Genomic DNA, 16598 nt, shown 5'->3' with positions numbered 1-16598 from the left:
AGCTACTATAGCAAGTGTGATGACTACACCCTGTGCAGCTCGAAAGGGATGAACATGTGCATTTGAAGCACATATTTCCAAACATATTGGTCAAAATCTATAAATGTTGTAAGCAGTTATGAAGGCAAACCCCTGAAATATACCAATACTTCAGGGCCTGAGACCTATAACGAACTTCTCAATAATTTGCCAACCAAAATATTATGTCTTTATTGTTGTTTGGCAGCTAATGCCCTATCAAGCTGAATGTTTTAGAAAATATCTTTCCCCCAGAATTGCTACGATGCCCCCCCTCTTGGTACATTATGTCATAGAATGCTCTTTCTTTGACTTATTAACTATTATTCTATAACTAAATCCACACGTAAACACAACATTCACACTCAGCCTGCAGACCTCACCTCCCAACCCCACAAATACCAATTCAGGTTGCTTCTGATCTCTTTCTACCTGGGGCTAAACAGAAATCTGTAGACGTGCCTGCCACCTCTTTCTATTTCAAGGCCTAAACTTTGTGCTGTAAGATCGCAAACGGAGAATGCTATATAAAAAAAAAAAGTCGGAATTCACAATATATTTACCCTGCAATATGAATTTAATACATCCATCATAATATCGAATGCATATGTTTAATTAATTCAGTATGTTTTTCTCTAATGAGTGAACGCACTCATGGCAAAGTTGCCCCTTGTATGTTTATTTCAAGTGCAGGATGCGCTCGACACAACCCGTTTCGATCCTACTTTTTGTCACAGGTGAGAGTTCATTCTCATCGACCATTCCAACGGAATATCCCGAGTGTTTCTAGCTTTTAATATAAATGCACTCTATAATTGTTAAAGTCAGCCTGGGCATGACTTAGCCACCAAGAATAATTAACAATCCATGTGTTTACATATTTTAGTAAGGTTATTTTTTACAAGTGAGAGTTGCTGAACTGGAAGGTATTCCAAACGTCAAAGGACCCACCCCCATGCGTGTGCAAAAAGAGTCCAGGGACTCACTGGCGTAACGAAAAGTGAGGGGGCCTCCCTGCACGGTACTTGGGGGGCCCCCTCCGGGCTCAATCAGGAGCTCTCCCAGCCAGAGTTCAGTGCCGAGGGGGCCCCTTGGAGCTAGGGCACCTGCGTGGGCTGCGGGGGCCTGTGTTACGCCCCTGCAGGGACTGTTACATTATTTTATTTTTTTTTATTTTTTTTTTATTATAAATTTTTATTGGTATACAAAAGAAGGTCGTACAAAAATATATATATACAGATATAGGTACACAGTTGGCGGTCATATATATCTATTGTTCTCCCTCCACTGGAGAAGAAAAGAGAAAAGAGAAAAGAGGGGGGGGGGGTGCGCACGTAGTTGTCCTTGATTGTCCTTTATTGGGTCGTTCTCAGGAGCTCATCAAGCGGGTCCCACATGTGCAGCTTGGCTGTGTGTTCTTTCGAGAAGGTGCCTGTAATGTTGTCTGCTCCCCTCAGGAAAGTAATCCAGTTGATCCATGTTTTAAAGCTTGCTTTGGCTGTGTTTTTCCAGTTCGTTAGGATCATTTTGAGGGCCGCTGTGAGAAGTAGGTCTAGGAGTTCTCTTTCTTCTTTACTTTTTAGGTTCGCTGTTAGGTGCTCAGTCGCCAGGCTGACGAAGCTGATCTCCAGATTCGTTTTGAGCATATCGTTCAGGAAAGTGTTGATTTGAGCCCAGAACTTCCTGACTTTCACGCAGGTGAAGATAAGGTGTTCGAGGGTCCCTTCTTCTTTCTGACAGTTCCAGCATTTGTCTGAGTCTGCTATGCCGACCTTGTGGAGTTTGGATGGCGTCCAGTATGCGTTGTGGAGCAGCCAGTATTTTGTTTGCGCTAGTTGTGGGGGGATTTTGTTTGTTGTCGCTGAACTCCACATTATCGCTCGCTTCTTTTCATCATTTAGTTGCCTGCCCAGGCGCGTCTCCCATGTGTTGGTTGCTTTTTTGTTCTGCGCCATCTTGGATGGGCTGAGTAGTTTATAGATTTTTGCCGTTTGATGTCCTGCTAAGTCGATGAGCTGCAGATACTTGATGATCCCCGGCTCTCCTCCGCATAGGTTGGTCTTTGTTATTGCTGTCTTAATTTTAAGGAAGTTATAGAACTCTGGGTTCGGGAGATCATGTAGCTGCTGTATGTTCTGGAAAGTCAGCGGTTTTCCCTTTGTTTCCAATTGACTGGGCGTGCTGATACCTTCTCTGATCCACGTGTCATTGTGCAGTGTTGCCCCTTGGTAGGTCACTTTAGTGTTGAACCAGATGGATTCCCAAGCAGTGCCCTTCAGTTTCTGCGCCATGTGCCTGTCCACTTTCAGCAGGGCCTCTCTCGTGTGTTTTAGTATGGCGCTCGTTTTCAGTGGGTGCCGGTTCGCTGTTAGGAGTGCTATTGGCCTGAGTCCTCCTAGGATGTCTTGTTCGGCCTCCAGCCATACTGGCCTGTACGTTTGTGTGGCATCTACCCAGGCGATACCCTGTCTCGCCAGACAAGCCGTCTGGTATGTCTTGAAGTTCGCCAGGTTAAGGCCTCCGAGGTCTCTTGACAGTCTTAGTTTTTGTAGGCTTATCCTTGGCTTCTTGTTTTTCCACAGGAAGATGTTTATGAGCTGGTCCAATTTTTTGTGAAATGTCTCTGTCATTGGAAGTGGAAGCATTGATAGCGTGTAGTTTATTACCGGTGTTATCATCATTTTGATCGTTTCAATGCGTCCCCACCAGCTGATGAACTTTGGTGACCATAACTCCAGTCTCTCCTTTATCTTCTTCAGCGTGAGGTCCTCGTTGTGTTGCAGGGTTGACGTGAGGTCTTTCCCAAAGTGGAGCCCTAGGTATTTCAGAGGTTTCGTTTGCCATGCTAGGCCGGAATCGCCTAGGACTTCTCTTGTGGTATGGACATTCATTGGCTTACATTCCGATTTCTCCTTATTGAGTTTGTAGCCTGAGGCTTCTGCGTATTCACCTATTGTGGCCATCAGAGCTTTTATCGACGTGGAGGGGTTCGCTGTTGTAATTAGGATGTCGTCGGCGTATGCTGCTAGTTTGACGGTTTTTCTCTTGAGCTTAACGCCTGTTATCTCGGTGTTGTCCCTGATTCTGGCTAGCAGGGGCTCTAGTGCGAGCAGGAATAGTCCGGGGGAGAGGGGGCATCCTTGTCTGGTTCCTCTGCCCAGCGTGAGCGTTTCGGATGCGCTCCCGTTCACCACTATTTTCGCCTTCGGTTTGTTGTAGAGGGCCATGACCATCGCCGTGTACTTCCTGCCTAGGCCAAAAGCTCCCAAACAGTTATCCAGGAAAGGCCACGAGACTCTGTCAAACGCCTTCTCCGCATCCAGCGCTATCATGACTGCCTGCTCGTTGCTGTTTGCTGTGTGGTTGATCAGGTGGCACAGTAGCCTTGTGTTGTCCTGCGACAGTCTGTTCTTTATGTATCCCACTTGTGAGGGATGGATGATGTTCGGCAGGATCCTGTTTAGTCTGTTTGCTAAGACTTTTGCATAGACCTTGCAGTCGACGTTTATTAGCGATATTGGTCTGTAGTTCTGGGGATACTGTGGATCTTTCCCCTCCTTCGGAATTATGGTGATGTTGGCCTCGCACATGGACTCCGTCATCCTCCCTTTTTTGATGCATGTGGAGTATGTTTGTGCCATTAGTGTCTTGATGTGTTCGCTGAAGGTTTTATAGAATGTTGCTGAGTAACCATCTGGCCCTGGCGCCTTGTTTCGTTTCAGTTGGCTTATGGCAATTCCAATCTCTTCCTCCGAGATGTCAGCTTCGAGCGATTCCCTTTCCGCCTCGTCCAGCTTCGGCAGATTGGTTTTACTGAGTAGGTCACGTCCTGCATCTTTGTTCAAGTTATGATCCTCAGTGTACAGTTCTTGGTAGAATTGTCTGAAAACCTCTAGTATTCCTTTGTTCGTTGTTTGGGATTTGTTCGTGCGGTCCGTAATCGCTGCTATCGTGTGTTGCCATTGTTTTGCCTTTAAGTAGGACGCCAGCTGTTTCCCGGCTTTGTTTGCTGCACATAGGTTGATTGACTTGAACTTCGTCAACCAGGAGCCCGCTCTCTCGCTTAGGATCTTGTTCAGCTCGTATTTCTTTTTTGTGAGCAGAGTGAGCGTGTTTTTGTCCGTTATGTTAGCACAGTGGCCTCTCTCCAGTGCTGTTATTTCCTCCTCGAGCTCACGGAGTTTTTTGTTCCGCCCTCTGTTCATCCTGGCCTTGATGTTTATCAGATTCCCCCTTATTGTCGCTTTGAGGGCATCCCATACAGTGTCTTTCCCTACCTCGCCATTGTCGTTGTGTTCGAGGTACTCTTTTATTGTGGCCTCAATTTCTTTGACGTTCTCTCTGTTCTGGAGGATGTCATCGTTCAGTCTCCACCTCCTCGTTGGGTTCTCATTGTGTTTCCCACTTAGGGTGAGTGTTATATGAGCATGGTCTGAGACGGTGATTGTGGCTATCTCCGTGTCTTCTATGAGGTGCGTGTGTGTGTTGGACATCAGTATGTAGTCGATCCTGCTGTAGGAGTTATGTGGGTGTGAGTAGAAGGTGTATTCTCGCGCTGTCGGGTGTTGGAGCCTCCACGGGTCTGCCAGTTGGTGTTTGGTGCATAAGTCTTTCAGGGTGTTGTTGTTGTTGTTGTTGGAGTTGTGACTTGGTCTGTTTGGGTGTCTGTCTGTTGCCTGGTCCATCGTCTTGTTCATATCCCCGGCTGTGATCAGGAGGTCCTCTTGGGGGAGATCTGATAGCTTGCTGTCTACTCCCAGCCAGAATTGCTTGTCTTCCGAGTTCGGACCATAGATATTGACCATGTGGATTGTGTCGCCTCCTCTCTGGACGCTTGCTATGAGCATGCGGCCATCTTCATCAGTGTCCACTGCTAGTGTTGTCATGCTGGCCTTCTTGCTCAGGATTGTTATTACTCCTCTTTTTTTCCCTTTTGCCGGTGAGCAGAGTACCTCCCCTATCCATCTGGCTTTGAGTAGTTTCGCCTCCTCTTCGGAGAGCTTGGTCTCTTGGAGCATGTACACATCTCCCTTCAGTTTGGACAAGTAGTCCAGGATTTTCCTACGTTTGACTGGGTGGTTCAGTCCTTTAACATTCATGGACACTACCTTCAAATCAGTGGACAGGCCTGCTCTAGTTGGGTTTGTCATGGTGGTTTCGCTTCGTCGCTTGTGCTTTGCGTTCTGCGGCCCCCCCCGGGGTGCTGGATGGGAAAAAAGGAATAGGAAAAGTATAGGGTGCCTGTGGAGAAAGGCAAGATTCTAGGTCCTTTGTTCATGATGCAACCGGCGGCTCTGCCATGTACTATCATATCCGCCGACTTCGCTCCCCCCCCTGGCCCGACCCCCTCCCTCCCTCCCCCCTCCCCCCCGTCAGTAGTAAACCGGGTGTGCGACAGCAAGGGTCCTCACACTCCCCCCCCCCCAAGTTCTTCCTGAGTCTTTTAGTCCTTAGCGTGTTGGCCAAAAAGAAAACCCCCCGCCCCTCATGGTCAATTTCAAAAGAAAAGGATATGATCAGCGGTTGCCCGCCCGTTCTTCCCGTGGCCACCGTGGCCTTGCTGAGGTAGGTATGGTTGTTCTTGCTGTTTGGTGGCTCACGGCATGTTCTGTATCCCGGTGGCTGTGGCCAAACTCGTTCTGTGGCCCTCTGAGGTAGTATGTTGTTGTCGTATGAGGTAGATTCCCTTTTTTGAGGTAGGTTGTTGTTACTGTCATAGTCTCCTTGCATGGTTGCGCATGCTTGATTCTCCAGGCTATTGTTCGTATCAGTCAGGAGTCTCGGTGGGTGCTGTTGCTCCTGTACATGGTTGTCTGTGATATGCGTGTTCCTTCAAAAGCACTCCTTCTTATTCACCTCCTTCGTGTGTTTCGTCAGAGGATGCCCTTCTCTTTGCCCCTGGGCTCGGCAGCTCCATCTCCTCTGGTTCCGGGTCTCGTAGGTATCGGTGCAGGTCGTTGGGGTCATCGAAGACTCTGCTTCCGTGTCTGTCTGTCACTCTCATCCTGGACGGGCCTGCAAATGTAAAAGCAATGTTCTTTTTCCGCAAATGTTCCCTTTGGGCTAGGAAGCCTTTCCTCACCTCGACTGTTAGTTTGGAGAAGTCCTGGGTGATGGTTACTTTGCTCCCGTTTATCATCATCGGGCGGCCCTTCCTGGCTACTGCAAATATCGCCTCTGTTTGATTTCCTCTTAGTGGTCTGCATATTATGGGTCTTGGGGCGTTGCTGTTCGTTTGCTTCCTGGCTGGTATGCGGTACGCTTTGGTGATCTCCAACGGTTTGTCGAAAGTAAGTCCCGTTATTTTAGGTATGAGGGCCTCCAGCATGAGGGCACATGCTCCTGGTGTGTCTTCTTCCTCCTCAGGTACTCCCAAGAGTCTTATGTTCCCCTTGCGACTCCTGTCCTCCTGCTCCGCTACGGCCTTCTGTAGTGCTGTTGTTCTCTTTATTACAAGCCCCATGTCCTTATGTGTTATATTTGCGTTGTCTTCTAGCGCACCTATTCGCTTCTCTGCCTCGTCAATTCTTCCATTGGCTCTGCTTTGCTCGGCTCTGATAGCTATTAGCTCCATCTGGATGCTGTCTACTGTTTTTTTCGTGGCTTTTGCCAGCTCGTTCCCTTCCGTTATTTTCTTCAGGAGCATGTCAAGCGTTATTGTGCCATCCCCATGGTTGTTGCGCTCTTTGACCGGAGAGGGCGGTGTCTCATTCTTGCTTTTCTTCAGGTCGTTGGCCCCCTGTTTTCCGTCCCTGCCTGCCATGGCTTCGGTGCCTCTTTTGGCCTGGTTGACTTTGGGCCTCTTTTCTGTTGGCAGCTGACTTTTTGCGGCTTTGTCTCCTCTTTTTCCCGCTTTGTCCCTCAGGGCGCTTATCGACGTTATGGGGTTGTCTCTGAACCTAGGTGGCCCCTTGACCACTCTGGTTTTAGTCCTAAGCTCCGCCAGCCTCCTGCGCTGTGCTTTGCTCTGGTGGAACCCCCACTGTTTACGCTCCGCCACTCGCCGTCGTCTGGCCGGGTTTGTTTCTCACTGCGCCGCTTGCTGTTTCCTAGATTTACTGTTGTTGTGGGACCCACAGTCTTTTGTCTGCCACTTTCTAGTTCCCCGTGGTTTGCGCCTTGTTGCGCCCCTTTTTTCCCCTCCAGCTAGAGGCGTCAGCTGCGCTGGTCTCGCCCGCCTCTTACTGCTTGGCTGGCTGCTGGACGGCCGCCCTCCTGACCGCCGCACCTCGGCTATATTGTCTGAAACTCACGGTTTGCTACAGCCGCTCCGCGGCAATGTTGTCTGAGACTCACGGTTTGCTCGTGTTCCCTCCGCGAGCTTGTGCTCTGCTTCTTGCTGCTGCCTCCGTCTGCCCTGGTCTGGCCGCTGTCCCGTTACGGGACGTTACAGCAAGATGGCCGCCCCTTGCTTCTCCTCCTTTACCAAGATGGCCGCCCTGTCGGTGACTTCTCTGCTGCCGCCGCTTATGGTGTGCGTGACTGGTTGCCCTTTATCTCTCCGCTGCATCGGAGTTTTGCGAGTTAGTTGCTCTGACTCGCCCTCCTGTCTGTCGAGCTGTCTGTCTGGGGTGCTCCTGCCGTGAGGTGACTTAGTTTTAGCAAGATGGCCGCCCCGTGCTTACACCCCCTCTTCTAAGATGGCTGCCTTGTTGTTGTTGTTTTTCCCGCAATCGTTGTGGCTGCTGCTCCGCGGGCTACGTTTAAATTAATTATTGCCCTGTTTGGCCTTCGTCAGAAATTGTTGGTCTGTGAGAGAGGCGTCCAGCTCGCTCGTTGCGCCGGTACTCACTTGCTCGGTCGCTGCGCCCAGCAGTTGTGCCGTCCGTTCCGGTAGCTCACCGTGACTGCCTCTCTCTCCCTCCTTCCTGAGACAAGGGAGTGCCTGGACGGTCGGGTGTTGCGTTCTGGGTGGGTCTGCTGTCGCTTGCGCCGCTCGCTGTCTTCCCGGTCCTCAGACTCACGCCGCCATCTTGGGGTCGCTCCTCTCCACCCTGGCCGTTCGCCTTCTCTCCGCTGCTGCCTCGTTCTTGGTTCTTTTCGGTCGCGGAGCCTCTCGTGGGATGCCGGTTCGGTTCCCTCACACCTCCTTAACTTTTGGCTCCGTTTCTCTCACTTTGGACTATGATGCGCGCCGTTCGTTAAGCTTGGGGGTCGGGAGCTCCGGACTTAGGTCTCCTGCCTCCTTGCCATCCAAGCCACGCCCCCGGGACTGTTACATTATTAATATGTATTCATCCACATCCACTTAAGGGGTAGAGGGTCCTTGCTCACATGAAAAGCCCTGCACACATTACTCCTAAACTGTCTCATTGTGGGATATCCTCAATTGATGGATCCTGCATTTTCCACTTCTCCAGTGAATTTGGCAGCAGGAAACACCATGAACTCTTCGGAAGACACCACTAGCAAGCTATCTGTATTTCCTCATGACACCGAGGGGCGGGATGGCAAAGTGAAATGACTGGAGGCTAAAAATCTTCATCACAGTCCATCATATTAAATGCACAAAATCCATCATATTAAATGCACAAAATCCTCCAGTCTGAACAAATTGTCTCTCGCAAGAAGAAGTGCATTAATTTTTCGCTTTTGGTTCTTCTTCCAGTCGGTTATTCTCGCCCCAAGATCTTCCAGTGTTTCTCTTTAATCACAAACATGCAAATATATAAAACCATTAAAAAGTGCTTGTTAGGAGCAGCTTCACTGGCCAATATATAGAATCCTTTTAATCTAATTTCTTTGAAGAAAAAAAACCTAAGTGTAAAGGAATGTGTATCAAGATCTTGTAAATTTTTTGTTTTTGCGACAATGGCTTTCATCACTGAAATCATATATAGAAAATGAGAACTGGTTGTAGTACATAGCTAAATACTACAGACTATGCTCAAAAGCCAGGTTGACTGCACAACCTGCGCCCAACCCATTGTGGCAGCCAACGCCCAATGAGCACTGCTGCAGTGGCCTCAGGACATGGCTTGTGCCAAGGCCTTGAGCCCAAGAAACTGCTAAGGACCAACACCAACTGTGTATGAACTTTGGCCGTGCACAGCAATGGTTTGCTGCATAACCTGGCTACCGCTATGCCCTACATCCGACCCGCTATGGGTAACCAGCATCCAATCTTCACAGTCTACGACACTCAACCTACAGTGGGTAACCAACCAACACTGTGCATGTCCGAAGGCTGTGCATAGCAGGGTTTCAAGCAGGACTTGGCCATGTTACCACTCCTCCACGAGTGAAAGTATGAGCGGATTTTAACACAACTCTATTAACCACAAAGATGGTGAAGTCAAATAACAGATGAGAGTTCCTACAAAATACTCATAAGCATGATGATTATAAAATATACATGTTTCCCCTTTATTCAGTATGTGCTTGGGCATGCCTTTTTATTGTAAACATATCAACGTCTATAAAAGAACGCAACTAAGAAGTGTTGCATTTTATACCAAATTATTGGAGTATTTGCGTGAAGAATGTTTTGTCTTCCTAATCGACATGCCTGCACCAAGTTTCTGCCTTGTTGTAATAATTGCAGCAGATAAAGCACATTTTACATTTAGAACACATGGGGCCCTTGTGGGATGGAATTGTCCCCAACATAATATAAACGCATGTTTCCTTGCCCCGGGTGCCCACTGCATGTGAATGTGATATCTTGACCGTTATTTTAGCTCTGGCATCACACTAATCTAGCTTGTGCGCAAAATCTAGACATGTCCCTTCCATTGCAAGGTCGATGACATGTCCTGTGACCTTGAGAGATGCATCAAGTGTGCTCTTATGTTGGGCAGAAAAATATGCTTCCTGTCCTGAGTGTAGCCCATAAAGCAGTGGTTGTACCTATGTGATGGTTGCTCCTGCTTGGAGACAGCCCCACTGCTATCTGCTGTTAGAGGCATCACTTTAAATCAATCAAGAGAGCAGACTGAGAAGGAGATTTGAAATACAACCACCCCAAACGAGTCCTGACATTTGAGACAGTGGATCCAAGTCCTCTCTCTAGAAAGGTGAATAGAAGAGGAATCTAAACGACTCCGCTTTGTTCCAATTCCAAGCTCCTCTTAACCAAGGAAAAAAGTGCACCGCAGAGTACTTGAAGAGTTGCTGGTCAAATGGCTGATGGCTGCCTAACAGCTAGTCTTCTAGAAGTGATAGGAAATCACCTGAAGTCTGCACTTTCTGCTGCTGGAGGATGCCTCTGCCTAGAAGTATGCCGGTCTGCTGTGCACCTGGTTTTACAGGAGAATAGAATGTCAAAGAGGAGATGCCCAGAGTTTACAGCACCCAGAGAAAGCTGATGCTATCAGAGACTGCAGTCACAAGCGACCTGCATGTCTCTGTGTGATTACTTCTTGAGAAGTGCCCTAAAGTCTGTTTCAAAAACATGGCTGTATCCACATTTCACTGCAGCCGTGACTCTGTGTACCTGCCTGACCAGCCTCGGATGCCACAGCCAGCTGCACCTTGACAACATAAGCCATGATTGGCCTGGGGGGTCGCAACTGCACCTCAGCCCTGTGACACTGATTGGCGTGGGAGGCCCTACCTGCTCACCGCCGCTGTGAGCCTGATTACCTGAAGAGGCTGACTGCACTGGCAAGGCCAGGCCATGATGACCCAAACTATATCCACTAGCAACATCAACATTGGAGAGAGGTTACAGTAAGTGAGGGCTGCACCTGTTTTGCTGCCTGACCTGTGATGAGAGTTGACAGGCATTGTGTTCACTGCAAGCCGTGAGCTGAGGCATGCTGGAAGGAGGATGAGCGCTCAGACTTGAGACTTTGTACCTGAAGTAAACCTAGGGTAAGATCAAGCCACTGAATTGCATTTCTATGCCTCATGTGAGTAGTTGTGATAATTTGCACCTATGCTTCATTAGTGCCTGAAAAGATCTGGTCTACAGAAGGTTCGGTTCTACTCGTAGTGTATTGCAGGAAAGTACATAGATCTAACGGGCCCAGAGGATCAGCAACAACTGAAGGAGGTGTTCTAATCCACTGTTCCCCTACATTCTAATACAGCATTACACTTGATAAAGGCAAGAAAAAAACTAACATTCCATATCATAAAATACACAACAGGAGGAACCACAGAAATACAAAATGCAGGACACTACAGTGCCTCTGCCACTAGATACTAAGAACTATAGCAATTAGAAATCACCTGGGTAGGGAGTTGACAAAAATGTGGGAGGGTGTAACGCAACCTGAAGATCGCAGCCATGGATTCATCCCTGTATTGTTGAACATAATTGGATTGTGAAATATTTTAGCTCTGTTGTGTAATAAAAGTACTTGTTTTTCCGATACCACAAGCACTGAGATGGATATTGAAGATAGTGTGTCTGTTGGTTGATTGTTGAGCTCTTGCCTCCCACAGAACTTCTCTGAGAAGTCCTGGACTGCTTGCCCTCTGTATCCTGAAAGTCAAGTGTGAAAGTGGTTGTACTTGGCCCAGTTGGCAAAACCGTTGCAGAATGGACTCCAGGGGTGTACAGTCATAATATCGAGTCAATTATTTCGACTGGACAGAATATCGAGTAAAAAATATAGAATGGACATAATATCGACTAGACATAATATAGACAACAAAAATATCGACTAGAGAAAATTAATATCGAATAGAATGGACATAATATCGAATCAAAAATATAGAATGGACATAATATCGACTAGACATAATATAGACAACAAAAATATCGAATTTAAGGTAAGTTAATAATAATTTTTATTTTTTGTGTAATATAAGTCTGTAGCGGGTTGTGGGTTTATAGGGGAATAGGGTGGGAAGTAATTTAATTCTAATTAATTAAATATGTTAATTTATTTATTGATATATATTTAGAATTAATTGTTAATTAATTATTAATTGGTAATTAATTAAAATATAATTGGTAATTAATTATAATTGATTAATTGATAAATATTTTAATTTTAGTAATTTATTTTCTGTAGCGGGTTGTGGGTTTATAGGGGAATAGGGTGGGAAGTAATTTAATTATAATTAATTAAATATGTTAATTTATTTATTGATAATAATTTAGAATTAATTGTTAATTAATTATTAATTGGTAATTAATTAAAATATAATTGGTAATTAATTATAATTGATTAATTGATAAATATTTTAATTTTAGTAATTTATTTTCTGTAGCGGGTTGTGGGTTTATAGGGGAATAGGGTGGGAAGTAATTTAATTATAATTAATTAAATATGTTAATTTATTTATTGATATTTTTTTTAATTAATTGTTAATTAATTATTAATTGGTAATTAATTAAAATATAATTGGTAATTAATTATAATTGATTAATTGATAAATATTTTAATTTTAGGGTTCAGGGTCAGTTTTCAGTTTTTGGGTAAAGGGGTATTTTTAGGGTTCAGGGTCAGTTTTCAGTTTTTGGGTAAAGGGGTATTTTTAGGATTCAGGGTCAGTTTTCAGTTTTTGGGGTAAAGGGGTATTTTTAGGGTTCAGGGTCAGTTTTCAGTTTGTAGGTAAAGGGGTATTTTTAGGGTTCAGGGTCAGTTTTCAGTTTTTGGGTGAAGGGGTATTTTTAGGGTTCAGGGTCAGTTTTCAGTTTTTGGGTAAAGGGGTATTTTTAGGGTTCAGGGTCAGTTTTCAGTTTTTGGGTAAAGGGGTATTTTTAGGGTTCAGGGTCAGTTTTCAGTTTTTGGGGTAAAGGGGTATTTTTAGGGTTCAGGGTCAGTTTTCAGTTTGTAGGTAAAGGGGTATTTTTAGGGTTCAGGGTCAGTTTTCAGTTTTTGGGTAAAGGGGTATTTTTAGGGTTCAGGGTCAGTTTTCAGTTTTTGGGGTAAAGGGGTATTTTTAGGGTTCAGGGTCAGTTTTCAGTTTGTAGGTAAAGGGGTATTTTTAGGGTTCAGGGTCAGTTTTCAGTTTTTGGGTAAAGGGGTATTTTTAGGGTTCAGGGTCAGTTTTCAGTTTATGGGTAAAGGGGTATTTTTAGGGTTCAGGGTCAGTTTTGGGTTTTTGGGGTACAGGGGTACTTTGTAAAAATAAAGTAAAATTACATTTAAATTACATTTATTTAATAAAATTAAATTATATTAAATTATATTATAATATTTTTTATTAATTTATATTCAAAAAATTATTATATACTTACCAATACTTATGTTGTAATGGTATGCGTTGTAAAGGTATATGCGTTGTAAAATCTTGCGTTGTAAATGTATGCGTTGTAAAAGTTTTTTGCGTTGTAAAAGTTTTGTTGTAATGGTAGGCGTTGTAAAAGTATGCGTTGTAACGTCATACATCCCTGGAGTGGGAATAGTAATTTTAACCTCTACGCTACCCAGCGCTTTCCCTACTGTTGCACCCACTGGAGTGGGAGTAGTAAATTTTACCTCTACGCTATCCAACACTTTTGCTAATGTTGAACTCACTATAGTTGTAACAATAAATTTTAAACATTTTCTAAAATGTTATATATGTTTATTTAATAATATGTTTAAATATATATATATATATATATATATATATATATATATATATATGTGTGTGTGTGTAATTTTTGGTGATATAATTTTTTTAATTATATAAATTATTTATTAAAATTATATTTTTTTAATAATTATTTCTAAGTTTATATTAAATATATTTATTACTATATTAGTTTTAACTTAATTTTAAGACATTTTAAAAAATCGATATTTTGACAGTCTATATTTTTGTAAGTCGATATTTTGGAGTCGATATTTTGGTACTTACCTGTTTGAAGATAGGGAGTCGATATTTTGTCAATCGATATTTTTGACTCGATATTTGTGTATCTCGATATTTGTGTCGTCGATATTATGTCAGTGATCCACTCCAGGACACCAGAGTTGAACAAACTCACCGCCACACAAAAAGTTGATGCAATAAGCATGTTTGAGATTAAATAAAATTCACTCATTGTTCTTGTTGGGTTTAGTGGAAGACAGAACTCAAGGGTACAAACGACTACATACTATTTCCAAAATTACGAGTGACAGCTAATTAGGGGTGACAAAAAGAGCAAGGCAAAGCCCTCTTATATACTAGATATGAGAAACGTGTCCAATGTTTTAGTCTAGTGAGCCCTATATAAAATAGACACATTGTGTTAGCACGTTGAATGATTCATAATGATAGATATAATATATTTTACAGAACATTTTTATTCGCTCGCCAGACCTAGAAAAAACGGTTAAGGAAGATAACATATGGTACTAGTGTGTTACACAACATCAAGAGGTGCCAAATAGTAATTATATTTCATCACGTATGGTTTTAAATACCTGTTAAAGTAAGATGAAGTTTTTCGCACTATTTATTTTAGTGTTCAATGTATCCTAACGTCCAAACTTGACATGAGGATGCCTTTGGCGCTACAATGTATTGCCAAATGCCTGTTTTGGATTTCGCATAATTTTGTGTAATTCCGCATCATTTTCCCGAAAATCTGTTTAATTGCACAAAAGCAAAGTATGCGCAATTTGGGCACCCTTGGTATGTCTGCAGCACTCACCCATTTGCTCCCACCAGAGTACATCAGTTGCAGCAGCAGAAGTGCAGTTAGCATACTTACTACAAAATGAGCAGACGCTGTATGTATGCCACACTGGGAAGAACAGCGTCAGTGGCTGCAGCTCCACCGCCATGCAGTCATCTCCAGTTTGTTAGTGCCTCTTCTCGACTGAACGAACGTTCTGGCACGAAGGCTGACATGATGCGACTATCGAAGATGTCAACAAGGCAGCAGCGCACTTCTTTCTACATGGAATTGTCAGAAAAGTTACCATAATTTTAGCGCATAAGCCCAGATACGACCTCATCCTCCCACTGAATGTCTTCACGTTCCTGATCTATGCTTCTTAATGCTTCAACTAAATGGACATCAGAGAAAGCAATGTGTTAATATCTGCTTCACTGAAATAGACGTCTGAGTATTGAAATCACCAATGGATTTTGCAGAGTTATTCAATCTTGCTCTACTCATCAATTGGCAAAGAAGCACCGTCTAAACCTGGGCAGGGCCGGATGGGCCATTTATCCCACTGGGCATTTCCCCAGGGGTCTTGAGCCACTGCAGACAGTATTTGAAGGGCCAGGATCACTGCGAGTGCCTTCAGAGGGATTTATCAACATTTGTCTGAAGTTGCTGCATGGGATAGAGATTATTAGCAGCACTTCATTCTGGATCGGGTAGTTCACTTGGTTAGTCTGGCCATGGAGAGGTGGCGTGAATTACCAAGAGCATCCACTCACATTCTATGCTACGAAGATTGTACTCTATAGTTCCCTTGTCTTTTTTCAGATGCATTTATATCACTGCTCTCTGTTTTCCTATCCAGGGGAGGAAGCGAGGATGGGGGTGCTCCTTTTTCCAGCCTGATATACTGGTGAGCTGGGGTCCCTTAAGGCGTAGGGAGGCCTCTCTCCAGATCCACTGTTTTGGGTACATCTGTCTCCAGCTGCCAGAAATGAACAGCAAGCTGAAATGTTGGAACCCATACTTTTGACAATAAAAGTGGAACTATAAGTCCCACGATGCGTCAGCTTGGCAGAGAGAATAGCTGAAGTAGTGCATGGTCAAGGCAGCAAGACAGCAAGGAAAAAAATCAGCATTTCTTGCAGAACAAGAATATCCTCCCACTGGCATTACATAGCAAAGGAATAATCCTTCTGTCACATTTTGAACTTCAGGCTGCTCCTGCTCTGTCCCATGAGTGTTTACCATTGCAAACATTTGAGATAAAGCACTCTGTGTACAGCGTGTTCCCACAAGTGGGTATGCGCTGCTGCTTACAAAACATTTGCAAGTGAGTGGTGCAACACCCTGGTGATGAAGCGTAGGCACTGCGATATTTGTATTTGACTGAACCTTTTAACACAATTTGCAGGCTTGATTGAAATCCTACTAGCTCTCTTGGTCTGGCATGGGGCCTACAATTTCTAAATGATTTTGCAAGTGTCTCCAGAACAAGAGGCAACAGTCCACAATGTTGACCAATTATGAGAACATGGCTCGCCCATCAAGGGGTGTCAGATATGTGTCTGTTTCAATTAAACCACTCTCTATTGTTATTGATTGGTGACAGCTATCACAATAACATCTAGAATCCAAGCATTCAATGTTGTTAGCCTTCTATGTAGTGGTAACACAGCAGATGAATAGGGCAAGGAAGGAGAAGGATACTCATGGCAGAAGAGCTTGTTTGAAATGGAGGAGTATTTAGCCGTGCTGCAAGAAGTGGCTGGCAGGGCACATTGGTCAAGATTCGCAGTGGCTTTGCCACCTGAGGTGCATTATCTGGCGGCAACACAAGCTGGCCTATGAGGAGAAGTGGGCTCATGGCACAATTCCCATCTCCTTCTCATAGGAAGGCTGAGGCATGATGTCATGCTACAAGCTGGACATGGCCCTTTGAACTGATTGGCAGACCATCAGTGGCGACAGCACTGGCTAGCCAATAGCAGTGGGCTTACATTGGTAGTATGATTCCCCGCCCGGCATCAGGTAACCATACTGGCTCACCAAAATGGGAGCACCTGCTGCCCAAGAGATCAGACCTTTCTACAAA

Source organism: Lissotriton helveticus, chromosome 4_1 (assembly GCF_964261635.1).
Source record: "Lissotriton helveticus chromosome 4_1, aLisHel1.1, whole genome shotgun sequence".
NCBI classification, from domain to species: domain Eukaryota; kingdom Metazoa; phylum Chordata; class Amphibia; order Caudata; family Salamandridae; genus Lissotriton; species Lissotriton helveticus.
This window is presented reverse-complemented; position numbering follows the sequence as displayed.